Source organism: Tenrec ecaudatus, chromosome 12 (genome assembly GCF_050624435.1).
Source record: "Tenrec ecaudatus isolate mTenEca1 chromosome 12, mTenEca1.hap1, whole genome shotgun sequence".
Classification (NCBI taxonomy): Eukaryota; Metazoa; Chordata; class Mammalia; order Afrosoricida; family Tenrecidae; genus Tenrec; species Tenrec ecaudatus.
Genome location: NC_134541.1, coordinates 52,978,256 through 52,986,555, shown reverse-complemented (window position 1 = coordinate 52,986,555; position 8,300 = coordinate 52,978,256). Strand labels below are relative to the sequence as shown.

At 43.3% G+C, this 8,300-nt stretch overlaps 1 pseudogene; it reads right to left on the bottom strand.

Moving 5' to 3' along the window:
• Positions 1-7,088: 7,088 nt before the first annotated feature.
• LOC142422663 (14-3-3 protein zeta/delta pseudogene) lies at positions 7,089-8,067 on the bottom strand (annotated as a pseudogene).
• Between the last annotated feature and the right edge of the window lie 233 nt (positions 8,068-8,300).

Genomic DNA, 8,300 nt, shown 5'->3' with positions numbered 1-8,300 from the left:
GAGGTAGCAGTTGAGTCCAACCTGTCAATCAATTGGTAGCCTGGCAATGCCTCCATGGGTGTATAGACTTTTTATAAGACAAGACAGTGAGAATTTCTCTCTTGCCCATTACCTTCCTTCTTGTGTGGACTCTGTGTCTGCCTCCAGGGGTGGCTCCAGGTGTGCCGCTGACCCTGGAAGCATCCTGTCACACTCCCACCAACCTTGGAGCCATATGACTTTGCACCTGTCCATCTGAGATCTCCTTGCTTCCCACTTTACCATCATTTGCTATCTGCCTGCAGCTACGTGAGCTTGAAGAGGGACCCAGCCAGCTTCAGATCTATGGACTTGAATTGGACTGGGCTCTGATGCCTTCTTGAGATAAAGTTGTTTCTTTCTTTTTAAAAATCATTTTATTGGGACTCATACAACTCTTATCACAATCCATACATACATCAATTGTGTAAAGCACACTTATACATTCATTGCCCTCATCGTTCTCAAAATTCACTTTCCGCTTGGGTTCCTAGAATCAGTTTCTCATTTTTAATTTTCCCCTCCCCCTCCCTCCACGCTCCCCCTCCTTCATGAACCTGAATAATTTATAAATTATTATCTTATCTTATCTTACACTGCCCGGCGTCTCCCTTCACCCACTTTTCTGTTGTTCATCCCCCAGGGAGGAGGTTATATGTAGATCCCCGTGATCGGTTCCACCTTTCTACCTCCACTTCCCTCCTGGTATCGCCACTGTCACCGCTGGTTCTGAGGGGTTCATCTGTCCTGGATTCCCTGTGTTTCCAGTTCCCACCTGTACCGCTGTGCATCCTCTGGTCTAACCAGGTTTGCAAGGTAGAATTAGGATCATGATAGTTGGGGGGAGGAAGTGTTTAAGAACTAGAGGATGGTTGTGAGTTTCATTCTTGCTACACTGAATCCAGAGTGACTCAAATCCTCCCCACTACCCCTCTGTAAGGGATGTCCAGTTGTCTACAGATGAGCATTGGGTCCCCATCATGCACTCCTCCTCATTCATGATGATATGATCCACCCCCACCGCCGCCTTTGGTGCTTGAAACCTGGTCCCCTCAGCCCTTCATGATCACACGTTGGTGTGCTGCTACCATGTGGGCTTTGTTGCTTCTAGGCTAGATGGCCGCTTGTTTACTTTCAAGCCTTGAAGATCCCAGACTCTATATCTCTCAATAGCCGGGCACCATCAGCTTTCTTCACCACGTTTGCTTATGCACACGTCTGTCTTTAGCAATCATGTCGGGAAGGTGGGTATCAAGAAATGACCCTTTAGCTGAGCAAGGTGCTCTTGTATTAAGGGAATGTGTGCAAGGAGGCCCAATGTCCACCTGCTACCCTACTACTAAACCTATAAATAGGTTTAGTACATAGGTCTATTTCCCCCATAATCATAAATATATTTACATGTGTACATCTGTATTTAGGCCTCTATGTATGCCCTTTGCCTCCTACTCCTTTCCTCTATTTCCTTACGCTTTCCTCCTGTCCCTCTACCATGCTCAGCCTTCATTCTGGTTTCAGTAATTCCTCTCAGTTACCTTGCCCTTGCTCACTCCCTACAAGTCCTCCCATCCCCTCCCTGCCACTGGTTGTGAACCACTCGTTGTTCCCTTGTCCCTGGGTTGGCCAACACCTCCTCCCTTCCCCTACCTCCCACACTCTCATGTCCCTCCGGAACCTGTTATTTTCTTCTTACATTGTTTGTCCAGCCTATCTTATCAAGGTGGACCAGCAGATATATTAATATGTGCATAAAATTGGGGATGGTTTTGACAGCACCCAAGTGGCACATAGAACATGGCATCGACAGCAGCAACACTGACACGCTGACAGATAAAAAAGCCACTGCCATACAAAATTTAAAAGAGAAAAAAAAAGACAGGAAAAAAGTCTGTTAGTAGTTCACGGTCTGTTTTTTGACCTTTAGGAGTGCTTTCCAGACAAGTCTGATGGGGTGCCACGTCTTGGCCCCAAAGTCCATCCTTTATACTCCCTCGGGACCTCCTTGCTCTGCTTTCCCCGCCGCTCCATTGCACACACCCAGTGATTTGCCTCAGTGTGGTGGGGTCAGCTCAGTCGCACATCCCCACTGTGTCTCCGGTGCTGTCCCGTGTAGGGCCATGGGTCAGTGCAGGGTGTTGCATCTCATAGTGGGGCTGGCTGTATGGTCCTCTCTGTACATTGGGCTCTCGGAGCCGGGCTATCATCCTCTGAGCTTGGTGGGCCCAGGTGTGCTCTGCTCCGTTCCTCCTTCCTGTGCTTCAGCTTCCTTCTGGGTGTGGTGTGGTAGGTCAGTTCCTTTCCCACACCAGACGATCTAGTTTCATTTTCTGTGGCACTCCCTTCCATCGTGGGGGTCGGGCTAAATCTGGTTAGGGCCAGCGTATGGTCCAGTCTCTTTGTGGATTCCTCCACATATTACGTTGCCCTCGTGGTTTGGCCTGTCATGGTGGGGTCCGTATACACGTTCCAGTTCTGTAGGGACACAACCAATACCCTCCCCCTGGATGGCTTAGTGTCCTGTTCCCCCTGTGCCATCCTCAGTTTCTCCCCACCCCGATTCTCCCTCCACCTGACCTGCTTCCCCTTCTTTATGATGGGCTCTCATGTACCTCCCTAGGTGTGCCCTGCCCTCCCTCCAACTCTCTATGCTTCCACCTGTTTATTGCGAGAGAGGTGTTTTTTCTTCTATTCCTGGCGTGCTGATTGTACTTACCTCAGGGGACTCATATTATACCTGTGCTTTTGAGTTTGGCTTACCTTGCTTAACATGAATCCTTCCAGCTCTTCCCATGAAATGACATGTTTCATGTGATCGTCGTGCTTTTCTGTGCTGCATAGGACTCCATTGTGTGTATGTGCCAGAGTTTACTAATCCACTCATCTATCGCTGAAAACTTAGGCTGTTTCCAAGTCTTTGGAATTAATTGTGCCGCAATAAACATTGGCACAGATGACTGGTCGTGTTTTATTTGTTGCTTCCACTGGGTATATGCCCAGCAGAGGGATGGCTGGGTCATAAGGTAGATCAATTTCCATTTTCTTTAAGTATCTCAGATTGCTTTCCACAGTGGCTGTATAAATCTACACGACCACCAGCAGTGGAGGAAGGTTCCTATTTCACCACAGCCCCTCCAACACTTGTTGCTCTCTGATTTGCTGGTTTGGACTAGCCTCAGGGGTGTTAGGTGGTATCTCATGGTTGTTTTGATTTGCATTTCTCTATGACTAATGACCTGGAACATTTTCTCATATGCTTATTGGCCATATGGGTCTCCTCTAGTTCTTAAATGCTTCTGCCTCCCCCGTCCCCCACTATGGTGATACCAACTCCTCCTTACAAATCTGGCTAGACCAGAGGATGTACACTGGCACAGAGGGGAACTGGAAACACAGCGAATCCAGGACAGATGATCCCTTCAGGACCAGTGGTGAGAGTGGTGATACCGAGAGGGTGGAGGGAGGGTGGGGTGGAAAGAGTGAACTGATTACAAGGATCTATATATAACCTTCTCCCTCGGGGACGGACAACAGAAAATTGGGTTAAGGGAGACGTCAGACAGTGTGAGACATGAAAAAAAATAATTTATAAATTGTCAAGGGTTCATGAAGGAGGTGGAGCAGGAAGGGAGGGGAAAAGTGAGGAGCTGATACCAAGGACTAAAGCAGAAAGCAGATGTTTTAGAGCATGATAATGGCAACAAATGTACAAATGTGCTGGATACAATTGATGTACGTATGGATTGTGAGGAGTTGCATGAGCCCCCAAGAAAAACCAAAACCAAAACTGAAAGTCTTAAACTGCATCAAAAGGGATATCAAATGATATTACATTTTAAATCTATGTCTGCCATAATTGATTTTGCAATGCTTTCTGTTTGGTAACAGGGGTGCCCACATCCCTCATGGTGACCAGAAGGCCTTGATTCTCTGGAGGCTTAATCCATGTGTGGAATCTGCAAATGGATTTTGGGCTTCCGTCATCTTTCTGCATACAAGGCGTTCACAATTTAAACTCTGATACCACTGCCTCCTTTAGATTTGGATTATATAACTTAAAATCCTTGGAGCACACAAGCTGGTGCGTTTCCTCCACGTGGACTTGGTTGCCACTTCACTAAGACGGCTGTTTGTGCTAAAACAACCCTTTAAGATGCCAGATGCTATTCTTTCTGACAGCTGGGCACCATCTAGTTTCTTTCCCAAACTGCTATAGCACCAGTATCTTCAGTGATCTCTTCATGTGGGCAAGCATTGAACAAGGCCATGTCAAAAGAACTAATTGTTTTTCATTGGGGCTAGAATTAAGTGCAACTACACAATCTATCCATGCAGCTATGGTTTCTATGTCTCTGCTTCATTTTATAGATACAGTTCTCATTTTATGTTAGAGAGCATTATCAGTCATCCCCCTGGGGCATCACTTCCACTGCTATCAAATCAATGCTGACTCATAGCAACCCCATAGGGCAGGTTAGACCTGCCCCTGTGAATCTATGGGTCTGCAAATTATCATAGGAGTAGAAAGCCTCATCTTTCCCTCATGGAGCTGGTTGGTGGTTTCGAATTGCTGACCTTCTGACTAGCAGCTCAGAGATTAACAACTTCATATTAATAGTGTCATGAGTTTAGCCAATAGTACAGAATTTAAAACTCTATTGATAAAGGAGAATTATATGAGTATTGGCCAGCTATGAACCACAAATACCTGAACTGTAGACTTGTACAGACTAAACTCTTAGGGCACTATTTACACAAACAACAGAGGTTGGTGATAGGGAAAATCTTCCAATAATATTCATTCAGAATGGCAGAGACATGCCTACCAGATTAATACATGTCATATTGAAGCAAGGAGGGCATTAAATTAATAAGTACATGGTAATTCCAGATCACCTTTCATTGGGCATCCTCAAGGCAAGAGATTCAAACTAACGTCCAACATTTGCCAGTTCTATGCCCTTGGGCTAGTAGTCACCTGCTTCTTCTCACAATAGAAAGTTTCAGCCGTAAGTCCAAGGGCTACAGGGGAATTTGAGGTAAAGTCCAGTTCACTTAGCGGGTTTCCACATTGAGTCCTTCTGGTGTGGCATAAGGATGTTTTTCACTTTGAAAAAACAAGAGTTTGAATTCCCAGGAGTCTATAGTGCACAGACTGGATCACCCTGGGCTGCACTGAAATTAGGTCAGAATTGTCCAATTAAGAACTAGTAAATGGGGGTGTCATCGGTGTAAGGTGATAGCTTATCACTGTTTTGACTGGAATCTCCTGGAAGTCTAGTAATTGTACACATTTTCTCATGTGCATAGTAACAATTTGGTTACTGTATGTTCATGTCTTTTGCCCACTTTGTAAGTTTTTACTTATTGAGTTATTGCAATATTCGATAGAATTTAGAGCTTATTTCCTGGCCTGTTGTGTCATTGATAAAGGATTTCTCACCCATTCCCATTTGTGGGTTTTTTTTTACTTTTTAGATGAACATACATGTCTGATTTTTAGTAGATCCCAGTCATCTATTTTGTCTTCTAATGTGTATGCTGCTTTCCTTATGTTTGATAATATATCTGTGGCCTGCAATAGGGTCCTGAGGTTTGTCCTGTTTCTTAGTGATGATCTTTCTAGCTCTGGAATTTACATTTAGGTCTTATTTTTTGTTGCTTTTTGTACCCGGGGTGAGTTCTGAGACTTGTTTCACTCTTCTGAAGATGGAGATCCAATTTTGCCAGCACCATTTGTTGAAGAGACTATCTTCTCTTCCCCATTACATGACCTCTTGCCCTTTGTTGAAGATCAGTTGGCTGTAGGTGATTTCTGGGTTTTCTACTCTGTTCCATTGGTCTGTGTGCTTTCCATTATATCAGTACCAGGCTGTTGTAACTAGTGTGGTTATGTAGTAGCTATTGAGGTTGGGTAGTGCCTCGCCTTCTATTTTTTTTAAGGGCTTTTTTTTTTGCTTATCGTGGGCCTTTTCCCTCTCCAGGTAAAGTTATTAGTTTTTCCATTTCTTTAAAGAATGAAGGTGGAATTTGGGTTGGAATTATGTATTTAGATTGCTTAGGGTAATATTGACATTATTATGATATTGAGCCTTCCTATCAATGAATATGGGGTATTACTTCATTTGAGTTGGTCTCATGGTTTCTTGTAATATTGTTCTGTAATTTTCTTTGTATAGGTCTTTTATTTCTCTCGTTAAGTTAATCTTAAATATTTCATCTTTTGTGTGGCTACAGCAAATGGCATTGCTTTCTTGAAGTCCTTTTCAGAGATGTTTTGGTTTTTCCACTCATAAAACTTTTATCCCACTTACATCAACTTAATACATGCTCTTAACAATTATGCTTGGGTTGTTCATGAAAATTTCATAAAACATTACCTGTTAACTAGTTTTACAGCACATGCATGTTAGGCAAGTATAAAAGAAAATCACAAAAGCAAAAAACCTAAAAAAAAGTTAAATACATTTTTTTGTGTTGGTTTTACTGCTCTGCATGATATATAAGTCATGGATACCAAGCAATTCATTACTACTGCATCTTTGCTTGCACATCTGTTCTTAGGTTACCTAAAATATTTAAAAATAACGGAATGTGAACTGTTTCTATCCTACTCCAGAGTAAACGGGGCCACAACTTTGTCTACGGGCACACTTTTGCAGTTGTAGACAAGTGTGCACATTGAGATTGTGTGTCCCATAGATACAAATGGTTCCATCTGTACTATCCATGAGATACCTACCACAGCCTTGTTAGTGCTTCCAACCTCAAAGTAGCTACAATAACTGCACCCTTATCCCCCACCAGGCCAAACAAGTAGGTAGGCAGTTTTCTTTGCTTAGACACGGAAGCAGTTTTCACACTGGCCCTCGAGAAGCCACAAAATACCAAAGGGCTATGCCAAACACTTGTAACTTGTATAAAAATCCCACATTCCCATCATGGCCATCTCAAGATGCAAACTGAAAAGTTTCTAAATGTTAACTGGCTCTATTAAACCTAAAAACCACATGGGAAATACAGAAATAGCAAACAGTAGTAGTATAAATCTAGCATAAATTGTGAACAGAAAACTATTTGTGGGATAGTCCTATTTGTGTAAATTTCAGAACGAGGCAGACAGAGGTTGGAAGATCGGTCATTGTCACACCCACCCCCATTCTCCTACTTAGCCTCTGTCTCCTGGGGTTCAATGTCCACAATGTCAAGTTGGCGCTCAGTGACTACATTAGTGTGCTGTCTTCGGGATGACTCTTCACTAAATGTAACAAGCTCAGTAATGGCTTCATCAAAAGCTTTCTCCAGAGGGAGTTCAGAATCTCATAGTATAACAGAGCAGTTAAGGGCAAGACCCAATTTTTTTTTTTTCAGCCTCAATCTTATAGGATGTGTTGGTTCCATTTCCTTTTCGATTTCAAAAGCTTCTTGGTATGCTTGTTGTGACTGATCCCCAGTCCTTGTCTTGGCATCACCAGCAGCAGCCTCAGCCAAGTAACTACAGCCTTCTTTCATTTTTAGAGGACTTTGCTCTCTGTGAAGCACTGGGGATCAATAACTTTTCCAAGAGACAGTACATCATTGCAACATCCCTTAACTCAATTTCCATTTTCTCTGTATTCTCCAGCACCTTCAGTTGATTGGTGAATACGTGAGATGACCCTTCAAGATGACATCTGCGCTCCCACAACATTTTTATACGCAACCGAGAGACGACGCTTCTCCCCACTGGATAACCATCTCCTGGCTCAGTTACAGGCTTCCTGCAGGCTGCCACCCATTCCGCTTTCTCAGCCAGTTTGGCTTTTTCACCAGCTCATTTCCATCCATGACTGGATGCTCTGTGTCTGGAATGGGTGGCGGCAGACAGACTCAGCAGTCTCAGGGAGAGAGCTGTTTTTATTAGTTCATAGGAGTCTGATTGATTTCTGGTTGTTAATCTTGTATCTTGATACATTATTGACTCTTTTGTTTCTAACAATCATTTTTGGCAAGTTCTTGGGGTTTTCTGCAAATGAAATCATGCCACCTACATTTCACTTCATTTTTGTCCATTTGTATTAGTTTGATTTATTTTTGTTGTCTCATACTTCTGGATAGGCTTGCAGCACAATATTGAAGAGTGGTGATAGGGAGCATCCTTTTCTGGTTCCTCCTCAAAGGGGAAATGCTTTCAGTTTTTCTCCATTGAGGGAGATGTTAGCAGTTGATTTCTTATAGATGGTCTTTATTATGTTGAGAAATTTACTTTCTACCCCTGTTTTTGTTGAAGGTTTTTATTAGGAAAA